Source organism: Bufo gargarizans, unplaced genomic scaffold (genome assembly GCF_014858855.1).
Source record: "Bufo gargarizans isolate SCDJY-AF-19 unplaced genomic scaffold, ASM1485885v1 fragScaff_scaffold_289_pilon:::fragment_2:::debris, whole genome shotgun sequence".
Taxonomy (NCBI): domain Eukaryota; kingdom Metazoa; phylum Chordata; class Amphibia; order Anura; family Bufonidae; genus Bufo; species Bufo gargarizans.
In genome coordinates, this window is record NW_025334083.1 from 333,922 (window position 1) to 346,857 (window position 12,936).

A 12,936-nucleotide genomic window follows, 5' to 3' on the forward strand; every position below is an offset into this window, starting at 1 on the left:
TAAAGCCCACCATAATGCCCCCCCCCCAGTAGAAATAATTCTCCTTATAATAGTGCAAAAAATACCCCCTTGTAATGTCCCCAATTGAGCTAATGTCCCCATAGTGCCCCCTATAATGTGCCAGTAGCCAATAGCCCCCCTATAATGTGCCAGTAGCTATAGGCCCCCCTATAATGTGCCAGTAGCCATAGACCCAGCACTATAATGTGCCAGTAGCCAGATAGTGCCCCCCTATAATGTGCCAGTAGCCAGATAGTGCCCCCCTATAATGTGCCAGTAGCCATAGGCCCCCTATAATGTGCCAGTAGCCATAGGCCCCCCTATAATGTGCCAGTAGCCATAGCCCACCATATAATGTGCCAGTAGCCAGATAGTGCCCCCCTATAATCTGCCAGTAGCCATAGGCCCCCCTATAATCTGCCAGTAGCCATAGCCCCCCCTATAATCTGCCAGTAGCCATAGCCCCCCCTATAATCTGCCAGTAGCCATAGCCCCCCCTATAATCTGCCAGTAGCCATAGGTCCCCCATAATGTGCCAGTAGCCATAGGCCCCCCATAATGTGCCAGTAGCCATAGGCCCCGCTATAATCTGCCAGTAGCCATAGCCCCCCCTATAATCTGCCAGTAGCCATAGCCCCCCCTATAATCTGCCAGTAGCCATAGCCCCCCCTATAATCTGCCAGTAGCCATAGGTCCCCCATAATGTGCCAGTAGCCATAGGTCCCCCATAATGTGCCATAATGTACCAGTAGCCACTAGCCAGATTGTGCCCCCCTGCCCCCCACCCCCCTCATAAAGTGCCAGCCCAGTAGTAGCCAGATTAGGGGGGGCCCTATAATGTGCCAGGAGTAGCCACTAGCCAGATTGTGACCCTGTGCCTCCCTGCCCCCCACCCCCCTCATAAAGTGCCAGCCCAGTAGTAGCCAGATTAGGGGGGGGGGGCCCTATAATGTGCCAGGAGTAGCCACTAGCCAGATTGTGCCCCCCTGCCCCCCACCCCCCTCATAAAGTGCCAGCCCAGTAGTAGCCAGATTAGGGGGGGGCCCCTATAATGTGCCAGGAGTAGCCACTAGCCAGATTGTTCCCCCCTGCCCCCCACCCCCCTCATAAAGTGCCAGCCCAGTAGTAGCCAGATAGGGACAGAAATAAAGAAAAAAAAAGAAAAAATGTCAGTCAGACTTATACTTACCTCCCTGCTTCTCTGGAATACTCCGGTCCCGCCTCCAGCCAGCACAGATGCAATCACTTTACGGCAGCGCAGCGGCTCAGTTAGGCCGCAGGACCGGCGCAGGTGGCGCGATGACGTCATCGCGCCGATGACGTCATCGCGCCACCTGCAGCGCTCCGGCGGCCTGTTTGATAGGCTGCCGGCAACACGCCTCCCCTGCTCCCCGTCTCCCTGGCATAAAGTGGCTGTTTATTCCGGCCCGGCCGGCCGGGACAGCAAACCAGGGAGGCCCGGGGGGCAATTGCCCCCCGGCCCAGTCCGCCCCTGTACCGTGTAGGGGTAGTAATAGCGTAAGAAGCAGTAGCACAGTATATAATCTGACACACAAGGCAGGAGATGGGCAGCTATGTAGGGGTGGTAGTGGCAGCAGTTACTGCAGCAGCAGTACAGTATGGAACCTGAAAGACAAGGTGGTAGATGTGAAGCTGTGTAGAAGCAGTAGCAGTAGGGGAGTAGCAGAGGAAAGCATACAGGCTCACTACTGTTCCCAATGCCTGCCTTGGTCCCATACAATAGCTATTCAGTGCGCCAGCCCATGGGGGAGGCATGGGGGTTTAAAGGATAGGAGTGGTGGCGATGGAAATGGGGTGGTGGTAGTCCTCATGGTGGATAACGCTGCTCCAGGGCACCCAGATGGCCATGCAGTGATAGGATCTTTTCACTCACAGGGATGATGTCTCCATGGATAAGGATTCTGCTTTCTTTTCTGCTTCAGCTAAAGTATCTCTGGTTTGCACACTAGCTACCACTTCACACATCCTCTCTCTTGGCTTACTTGCCAACAACTCTCTAACCATGAGGGTAGGATCAGCCCACCACCCAGGAACTGTCTCTAAGGGCTGCCAGTTAACTACTCCCATCCTATATATAGCCTTTTGGAATACAGAGTGCATAATAAAGCCACACTAACCAGTTGTAATTCTGAACCTGCATAGTTGGCATACTGTACATTAACCTTTGTCTCATCAAAGTACATTATAGTATTAACCCTTTTCACAGCGAACAGCCAGGTCACTGCACTTACATATATTTTCAGTTTTTATAGATGTATGCCGATCATGGAAATGTTTTTGTTTAATTAAATACCTTTCCTTGTAGGGTAACCTCCGCTGATGCTCCCACCATGGTTGTTTTTATTTTTTCAAATACCCCCTACATGCCCCGCTGTGTTCCCCGCTGTTTTCACGCCCAGTATGTTAAAAACAACCAGGGTGGCAGCATCAGCAGAGGTTACCCCACAAGAAAGGTAAATGCACCGTTGTTCATCCGCGGCCGTGATCCGTGTTTCCTGTCCGTCCAAAAAAATAAGACCTGTCCTATTTTTTTGACGGACAACGGTTCACGGACCCATTCAAGTCAATGGGTCCGTGAAAAAACACGGATGCACACAAGATTGGCATCCGTGTCCGTGATCCGTGGCCTTTGGCAACTTTCACACAGACGGATCTGAAGATCCGTCTGCATAAAAGCTTTTTCAGAGATGAGTTTTCACTTCGTGAAAACTCATATCCGACAGTATATTCTAACACAGAGGCGTTCCCATAGTGATGGGGACGCTTCAAGTTAGAATATACTGAGAACTGTGTACATGACTGCCCCCTGCTGCTTGGCAGCACCCGACCTTTTACAGGGGGCTGTGATCCGCACAATTAACCCCTCAGGTGCCGCACCTAAAGGGTTAATTGTGCGTATCATAGCCCCCTGTAAGAGATCAGGTGCTGCCAGGCAGGAGGGGGCAGACCCCCCCCTCCGTCCCCAACATTATATTCATTGGTGGCCAGTGCGGCCTCCCCTCTCCCCCCCCCAGTTAAAATCACGTTCCGAATCCCCCATCATTGGTGGCCAGTGCGGCCTCACATCTCCACCCCCTAGTTAAAATCACGTTCCCCCATCATTGGTGGCAGTGGAGAGTTCCTATCGGAGTCCCAGTTTAATCGCTACTGCAGTCCTGGTTGCCATGGTCACTAAGCAATTTTTAGAAGCATTATACTTACCTGCGAGCTGTGATGTCTGTGTCCGGCCAGGAGCTCCTCCTACTGGTAAGTGACAGGTCTGTGCTATAAGCAATGCGCTGCACAGACCTTTCACTTACCAGTAGGAGGAGCTCCCGGCCGGTCACAGGCATCGCAGCTCGCAGGTAAGTATAATGCTTCTACAAATTGCTAAGTAACCATGGCAACCGGGACTTACCGATGGTTACCGATCGGAGCCCCAGCGATTAAACTGGGACTCCGATAGGAACTCTCCACTGCCACCAATGATGGGGGAACGTGATTTTAACTAGGGGGGGGGGAGATGTGAGGCCGCACTGGCCACCAATGATGGGGGATTCGGAACGTGATTTTAACAAGGGGGGGGAGATGTGAGGCCGCACTGGCCACCAATGATGGGGGATTCGGAACGTGATTTTAACAAGGGGGGGGGGGAGATGTGAAGCCGCACTGGCCACCAATGATGGGGGATTCGGAACGTGATTTTAACAAGGGGGGGGGGGAGATGTGAGGCCGCACTGGCCACCAATGATGGGGTATTTGGAACGTGATTTTAACTAGGGGGGGGGGAGAGGTGAGGCCGCACTGGCCACCAATGATGGGGGATTCGGAACGTGATTTTAATTAGGGGGGGGGAGAGGCCGCACTGGCCACCAATGAATGTAATACAGGGGAGGGAGGGGGGGGGGTCTCATAGGTGCGGCACCTGAGGGGTTAATTTATCAGATCACAGCCCCCTGTAAGAGATCGGGTGCTGCCAGGCAGCAGGGGGCAGTCATGTACACAGTTCGTAGGATATTCTAACTTGAAGCGTCCCCATCACCATGGGAACGCCTCTGTGTTAGAATATACTGTCGGATATGAGTTTCACGATGTAACTCAAATCCGATGGTATATTCTAACATAGAGGCGTTCCCATGGTGATGGGGACGCTTCAAGTTAAAATATACCATCGGATTGGAGAAAACCCAGATCCTATGGTATATTAACTCCTGACTTTACATTGAAAGTCAATGGGGACGGATCCGTTTGCAATTGCACCATATCGTGTCAACGTCAAACGGATCCGTCCCCATTGACTTGCATTGTAATTCAGGAAGGATCCGTTTGGCTCCGCACGGCCAGGCGGACACCAAAACGACTTTTTTCTTCATGTCCGTGGATCCTCCAAAAATCAAGGAAGACCCACGGACGAAAAAACGGTCACGGATCACGGACCAACGGAACCCCGTTTTGCGGACCGCGAAAAAATACTGTCGTGTGCATGAGGCCTTAGATTCAGCAGGCATGTCCTTCCCCCAGGCCTGCTTAGCTAAGTCTCTTGTAGCCAGGGGTTGGGATTATACCATCACCCTGGCAAATGCATGAAAATGACTGCCATTTAACTATATTTTGCCCATACATAACCATTTGCAATTGTAATGCACAAGTAAAATGAGAATAGTTTTACATTTGAGCGCTTAGGCAACAAATCACAACATTTAAGTCCTTGGCAGTAATCTTCTGGGTCACTGCATTAAGTAAAATACTTTTGTGCCGCCATCCCCTCAAGTACAAGATGGAGAAATCCCAGGCATTAGATGTTTCTGGAGGTAGTCAGTCTTTTATAATTTAATATTCCTGAGAAAGTGTAGACGATGCTGACAGTAAACAATGCAGGATTACACACCGAATCTAATGCTAGGACTCGGGCCGCCAAATGAGACTTACCTTTCTCCTAGTGTTCCTTTACTAGACAATTCAAGTCGACATTAGGAATGAGGAAAGATAAAAATGAATTCTTGTTAAAACTTGACTGTACCCTTTGTACATTGTGAAAAGAATGCCAGAACCCTCCTATTCTCCTAAACTTGGCTGTAGCGCAAAAGCAAGATACTGTGATTACACAAGAAGCCGTCACAATGTAAGGATTACACCGCCTGATGGACAGACTGCTACGGGATTTGCAAAGTATGAGCAATGGGTGAACACACAGCACAATGGCTTCATTCTAATGCATTACATCTGCAGCAGAGATCTTCAACCTCTGGCTCTCCAGCTGTTGTGAAGCTAATGTGGTCTGCTGGGAGTAGTAGTTTAATAACAGGTGGAGAGTCACACGATGGAGACCTCTGATCTAAAGTATTGATCCCTGGAGATTCACACATGCCAAGCTTTGAGAAGAAACATCTGGGGATTCTGAAAAGTGGCACACAAAGTGGAATGCTGCATAAAATGTCCAGCATTATGCTCCACCCTTTTTTATAGGACCTACCCTCAACCTATAGCATTTGAATGACATATGGTACTTTTGACACTCTTTATCACACTAAAATAAATGCAGATCACTTAAACACAGTGAAGGTCGGACTGGCCCACTAGAGTACCAGAGCATGCTCCAAAGAACCCAGGCTCTAATACTATAGTGGGTCACAAAACCTTTTAGACTTTATTGACGATATAGGGGTTGGTCCCAGAGAAATGTTTCCTCTGGTGATCCCAAGGAGCCCCAGTTTGACACTGAATACAGACTCTAGAACCTCCCCCACTCTAGGTAAAATCCAGACCACATAGAAAAATAAAGACACCAGACCAGACCCATAAATAATTACAGACCCAACCCTTCAGACTTTCTAAATAAACACAGACCCCAGACCAGACCCTATAGAAATACACAGACTCCAGACCAAACACTGTAAATAAATACAAATCTTCTAAATGCCCCAAACAAATACTGATGCCAACCCCTCAGACCACCCAAATACAGACCCTACAGAGTGTGCCTAGACTAACAGAGGTCCCAAACCAGACTCTCTAAATAAATACAGACCCTCTTTGATACATACTGAAGACCATACCCCACTTTATACAGGCTCCAAAGCAGTCCCTACTTTATGCAGACCCCACACCAGACCATCTGTCATACAGACATCATACCAGACCAGCTCCTTAGACTGCCAGAGAATGAAGAGTAGGAATGGGGAGAGTTGTGTAATAGTGACTTTGTTTTCACGGACTCTGGAAAAAGGGTCCTATTTTTGTGGACAGTCCAGTAGTTCCTGGACGGTTCAAGGTCCAAAGTCACAACAACAATGACTTGGTCCATGTTCAATAAATGAAGGATAAGGGGATAACATTTTTGGATATGGTCTGTACTCTGTTAGGAGTCCTGGTATCTGTATTAGTTTAGGGGTTTGGTCTAGAGCAGGGGTGCACATGTGGCCCTTGATATCATTCTGTGTGGCCGTCACCCATCTGGTGATAGACATGTATCTATATATCTATATCTTGTTGCTGCTCACATGCATTTTTTATGTATTCTCCCATTAGATGGGAATCCTGGAGATGTAACCAGACATTTATAGTATATACTGTATGTACAATACGCCATAAATACAGTATATCAGATGGTAATACCCCTATAGATTTTATTTTCTGCCCTTGGGATTCCTTCAGTCTGACAATGTGGCCCTCCAACAAGAAAAGGTTGTGCACCCCTGGTCTAGAGGCTGTATTTATTCTGGGGTTTGGTCTAGAGGCTGTATTTATTCTGGGGTTTGGTCTAGAGGCTGTATTTATTCTGGGGTTTGGTCTAGAGGCTGTATTTATTCTGGGGTTTGGTCTAGAGGCTTTATTTATTCTGGGGTTTGGTCTAGAGGCTGTATTTATTCTGGGCTTTTGTCTGGGGTCTGTATTTATTTAGAGGAGTGTATTTGATTAGGGAAATTGGGCTACACGTTTACTTAGAGGGTATAGTCTGGTGTCTGTATTTATTTTAGGATTTGGTCTGAGGTATATATTTTCTTAGGAGGCCTAGTGTCAACATTTATTTACTCTTGCAGCATTGGACTAAAGTCCCTTGGACCCACCAGAGTAAATTATTCTGAGGGCCCACCCTCTGTGAATAGCGGACTGTAAGGGTCCTGTTTTATTAGGGGTCCATTATAATCAAATCTTGGGCCCACCAGACAATCCTCTGGTTCTCTGGTAGGCCAATCCGACCCTGGACTATTTTCTGGGCTTTGTATTTATTTAGTGGATATATGTTAGGTCTAGTCTGGGGTCTGGAATCTGGATTCATTTTTAAGGTGTGATGAACGGGATCATTGCTTGTGATTCGAATTCAGTAGGTTTGGGTGCCATATATAGAAAGACAAAAAGTAAAAAAAAAATATGTATGTGCTTCACAAACCACTTACTACCGTACTTCACTTTCCTGAATTAGCCTGATGTTACTTCTCAAAAGTTGGCAAGTATGGTCATATGGGCAACATCTTACCTTCGGTCGGTGCTAGATTCTATAAAGACCCAAATTTCTCAATGAAATTGAATTAGTTCTTGTTGATCCTACACATTTGATGTGAATTATAAAGGACAGGCTGGGGACTCGCAAATCAAAATTTTAAATTTGGGAAATGTCATTGACTGATGAGAAGACCAAGCTGCCAAGTACTTCTATATTGAGAGATGCTATTATGTAGAAAATAAGAGTCTCTCTCGACTTTAAGAGCATTGCTCATTTGCCTAATGGAACTAGACCCGTCAGGAAAATAAATGGAGAGCTTGCAGCTATTAGAGACTTGGCAACATTTGAGAGGTTCAGTAGGTGTAATGTGAGAATCTGAAGATTTCTGAGCCATTGTGTGGGGATTTCAGGGACTAATATATGGATGACTTGTTTATAGGGTAGGTCATTTGTCACGGTTCATTTGTTACCTCCACACACAGGTTCCGGAAGTAAGCGGTGTACTAGCTCTGTACACTGTGTATTGGCCAATCTCCGTTACTGCAGCTCAGCTAGCATTCACTTGAATAGGAGCATTAACTGTACCTGAGCATGGCCATTACATGTACAAAGTTGGGGTGTTCCAGTTGGGTGGCATTCATGGGTTATTCATGGGTTTGGGGGTAGGAGGATTTACTATTCTAAATACACCTGAATTCCGGTTAAATTCTGCCAATAAACTGGCATACATTCTTTGCACCAGGGGCATAGCTACCATGAAAGCAGGGGAAGCCACTGCTACTGGGCCCAAACTCAGGAAGTGGCCCAGGAGGAGGACAAATGGGTTTATTTCCAGGACCCAGGGAGTAATGAGTATGGTGCTCCTAGTCCTAGCACTGGTATTACTCACCACTCTCTGTTCTTCTTAATATGGTGCCTGTACTACACTATGTCCTAGCGGCGCACAGCTTCAGGATAGGGCATAGTCCCTTAACACTGTGCAACGTCATGTCACAGTGTAATGCGCGCCTAGACACAGGCTACACGAAAAGCGGAGGCGCCCGCAAGAGGAGGAGAAAGATTTATTTTTGGTCCGGTTCTGAGATCTGCATTAAAGAGATCGGGGAGGGGGGGCATTCAAAAATTTGCTGTGGGGCCCAGTCAGTTTTGGTTACGCCTCTGTTTTGCACCACACTTTTTTTTTTTTTTTTGTTTTAGACACTTTTTGCATCTTGCTCAACAAGGGGATGAGGCTAAATGGAGAACAGGAGTGGTTAAGGATGCTCCACGGTGCACCAAAATGTTTGTGTAAACTGATCCAACTAATAGTTGGTGTTAAAGCGATCACGAAAATTGTTTTACATTAACTGGGGAACTAACACAACATGGTGACCTCCTTTTCATCTATTCAGCTACAGATCTCCTGATTCCTGGGCTCCTCTTCTGTCATTCAAGATGGTTGCACCATCTCTCAGACTCAGATCTGATGCGGACTGCGCATTTGGCAGTCCAAGACACTCCCTGTATGTCCAGCCCTGCTCTTGGATTGGCCAGAACTGTTCATGTGAGCAGTGCTGACCAATCCAAGGGCAGCAAGGAGTGTCTTGGACGACCAAATGCACATTATGAGAAGTAGTGCAGCCATCTTGGATGATAGAAGAAGATCCTAGAAATTGGAGAATTTTCAGATCAAAAAAAATAGTAGGGCACCATGTAAAGTATTCTGTTCATTCCCCAGTTAATGTGAATTTTCATTCAGGATTATCTCAAAAAATTTGGGACAATCCCTGCAGATTTGAGACTATTGGCCACTATGGATATTCCATTAATGTCTATAGTGGGAATACCCCTTTAAATGATCACTAAATTACTGCCTGCTCCCTCCTGTTGGTATAGGACCCAGAACTGGAAGTAATAGGGAGGAAGAGAAGCATATGGGCAGGATTAGACAAAGCCACCGGAATAATAGGGGATGCTCTGATGGGCCAAAACTTTCATGCAATAATGGTTCCCAAAGGTCTAGCAGTAGATGACCCCATTTGACAGTGACTTAGGAGCAATGACTTACCGCTAGAGTCTATTTCTTTTTCTATGAGTCACAAATAACCTATTCGTTATTAATAATTATATGTCATGTGTGTTCAAAAATAACTACAAAAAGTACAATGGAATTAACTGCAGATGTGTATGTGTTCTGTATAGATGGAGGGTGAGCCTCAGAATCATTTCCTATGGTGGGTCCCAGGATCCTCAATGTGTCGTTGGAGAGACCTCAGAATCATCTCCTATTGTGGGCCAAATGAGCCTCAGTGTGATGTCAGTGAGAACTCGAAATCATCTCTTCTGGTAGGCTCAAAGACCCTCAGTGTGATGCTGGTGAGACTTCAGAATCATTTTTTCTGGTAGGCTTAAAAAGCCTCAGTGTGATGTTGGTGAGACCTTAGAATCATCACCACTGCTTTGGGGCCAAGGAACCTCAGTGTGATGTTAGTGAGAATCATCTCTTAATGGTGGAACCAAATTCATCTCTTCTGGTGGGCTCCCCAGGGAACACTATATGGGTATATTTTGAGATGTCGGCATAGGTCTTATTTCAAGAATTACCTAGAGCTATGGACTCTGTGAATGGGTTAACCTGAAAATTAAATGTTCCCATGAATACAGCAAAACACATCTCCGTCCTGTTCTATTGCAAACGTTGTCTAGAAATAATGCAAATGGAGTGGCCTGGCAGTGACATTGTGGCGCTTTCAAAGGATAAAGATAAAACATTGTCCTATAATTCCGTTAAAAGGCGTTTCTGCCTTAGTCAGTGACTTTTCGAGGTTGAATTATACAAGTTAAAGCTCAATAATTCAGCTCGGCGAGCCTCAGCTCTTTGCAATCTGCTGTAATATCTTCTGGATATTTATTCACATTCACACCACCTATATGAAAGCAGTAATAATACTAGTGTACAGCTAATCCCATAGAGAAAGGCAGAAAGGCAAATGTTTGCACACAGTAAATCCTTCCATATTTGCCTGCGTGTTGGGTGTTTTTATTTCTTTGACTGGGATCATCACCCCCAATTGTATTAATTTTTTTCCAAAAAGGTGGCACAGATAAGAAGTGGGTGAAGTGGGCAGAGGTAAAGAGCCTAATCTGCCAAACTTGGCATTGCGACTTTATTCATGCAAGATATACTGTATATCTGCACAGCCAATGCCTTCTTTAAAAATGAACGATTGTGCAGGTGTAGTTCCTGGTGCAGCGAGCCTCAGGAGTGGTGGGGAGGATGGGAGTAGTAGTACTCATGGTTCAGAGGCTCCCTGGGTCGTGCAGTGATAGAAATGGTACACCTTTTCTTCCCTTCGGGCCACTCACAGGCTTTGGGGTTCTCCTGTCTGGTGTTGGTTGAGGTGCCCTTGGTGTTGAGGCTTGCTATGAGATGCAAGGCAGGGTCCCCTTGGGAGCTGATGCTGTTGGTGCAGTGTAGAGTTGCATGAAAAAATTAGGGCAAGTGTGCAGAAGAAAGTAACACAAAATAATGCACTATAGTAATAGATGCAAGCATAACATATGGACTAAGCTCTCACTCTAATGATAAAATCTGAGACTATTAGCCAATACATTTTGATCAAAAAACATCTGTGTCCACCTACCCAGCGCCAAGGTGGTCTCAGTTCACGCAAGTCCTACACTAAACCTACGTATGCCGTTATGCATTTACTGTATGTTCAGAAGTGCAGACCCTGCACATATAGTGTGTTGCACCTAGTTACCGCTATGTGCATCAGCAACCACTGAGAGGAGGAACACACACCACCTATATGTACCACCTTAATCAAGGTTGCCTCTTAGATAGGTGGGGCAAAAGTGCACAAAAATGCTACTCCCAAAGAAGGAGCGAAGTGTGCAGAAGAATCAAGTTTAGATACATTATTTACTGTTCTCAGCATGCAATGACTACACAATTCTTATAGATCTCACAGGTAACACAGCTGCAGTAATAGTTAACAGGCCAAGGTGGCAAACTTTTATAACACTGCAACCACAGTGTGTAACACTTCTTTATCAATCTGCAACCACAGGACAGCCCCCAATGCCAGACTAAACTCTGCACCTTTTTTTCTGGTAACAGGGGCTTGCACTACTTGGTCCATTTACTAGACCAAACACATCTATTCAAGTCTACTGGTCAATAGACAGCACACGGATGCCATCCATGTTCAGTCTGTATTTTGTGGAGACAACATGGAAATCCCCTCCTCAGCCGAGCCTTATGTAACACCCCAGAGTTGTGTTACTACATGCCTCTACCCCACTACTATCTTCTAAGAGTCATTATACTGTCATCAGTAATTTTGCTGATGTCCTCCAGAAATGTGCATACAAAACCATATTAAATATAATTGTTCATGTAATTGGCCTGGTTACCAGTAGGTGGCAGAAACACATTGGCAAGTATAGTTTAGAGTCTAGTGAATCTGAGCTGGAATGGATTATTCCAGCTTAGCTCCCCCTCTGTGTGGAGAAGTGGGCTGTTCCCACATCCTGCAGCATGGGTGGAGAGGGACGTTAGAGTTAGTGTAGCCTACCCCCTGCTAGGGGTAGGGTGTGTGTGTGAGGAGTTCCCCTGCATAGGGAAGACATCAAGGTCCTAGTCTCGGCTGAGACTTGGTCACATTCCCAGTCTGAGCACCTTCAGCTCAGCTGGATGAGAAAAGCAGACACTACAGACAAACTCCAGAGTTCCAGGAAGAAAGCATCCCCTGAGAATCCATCTGTGAGAGAAGTCCAGAGACCTAGGAGAAGCCTATTCCTTCTCAGCTAGTCTGTCCCCACAAACCAGAAACTATCAGATAAGTGCAGAAGATTAATCCTGCCACAGTTACAGAGCCAATGATTGCCAAAACCTGCTGGGACCAAGAGACCAAAGCTGTATACTGCTTGGATGCAAGTTATTTCAAGTAAAGCAACGTTTGAACTTCATCTAAGGTCTGGACATCATTTCTTCTGCAAAGTTTTACTCTATTACTCCTACTATAACTTCACTTAAATGTATTGCAAGTGAGCCAGGAGCCAGGAGTCCGGCAATACCCAGGAGACACCGTGACACAATTATCACTACCCTACAGAGACACTATAGGCCATTACACCACTGTGGCATTCCTAATCTGGGATGTGCGTTATAACACCTTGGACGGGCCCTAGGATAGTACCCTGTGCACGCTGCAATCGGCGTCACAAACTAATACTGAATATTATCCACCTGTATCCTGGCCATTGCACGTGCACATGAAATACGGACGACACATGGAGGGCATAAAACAGACATATGGAGAAAAAAAGACCCTACACGCACATCATCATGGATTGAGTTGCAACTAGGCCATGTCACTGATGAATGTGATGTCACTGGACTAGGAAGAGACTGTGGCATTCACACCTCGCAAAGGCTCCTTCAAACCAGTGAATGGTGTGGAGGTCAGGAGTCGGACCTCCACTGATCAGATATTGATGAGCTTTCC

The 12,936-nt window shown here is 46.4% G+C and overlaps 1 long non-coding RNA gene across 1 annotated transcript in view; it reads right to left on the reverse strand.

Annotated features, from left to right (window-relative positions):
- The window catches only part of LOC122922370, a 32,271-nt gene extending 27,297 nt beyond the window's left edge, over positions 1 to 4,974 (reverse strand). Inside the window, exon 1 of the long non-coding RNA XR_006387132.1 lies at positions 4,930 to 4,974. This is a non-coding gene — a long non-coding RNA (uncharacterized LOC122922370). The remainder of the gene's footprint in view (positions 1 to 4,929) is intronic.
- Positions 4,975 to 12,936: the final 7,962 nt, after the last annotated feature.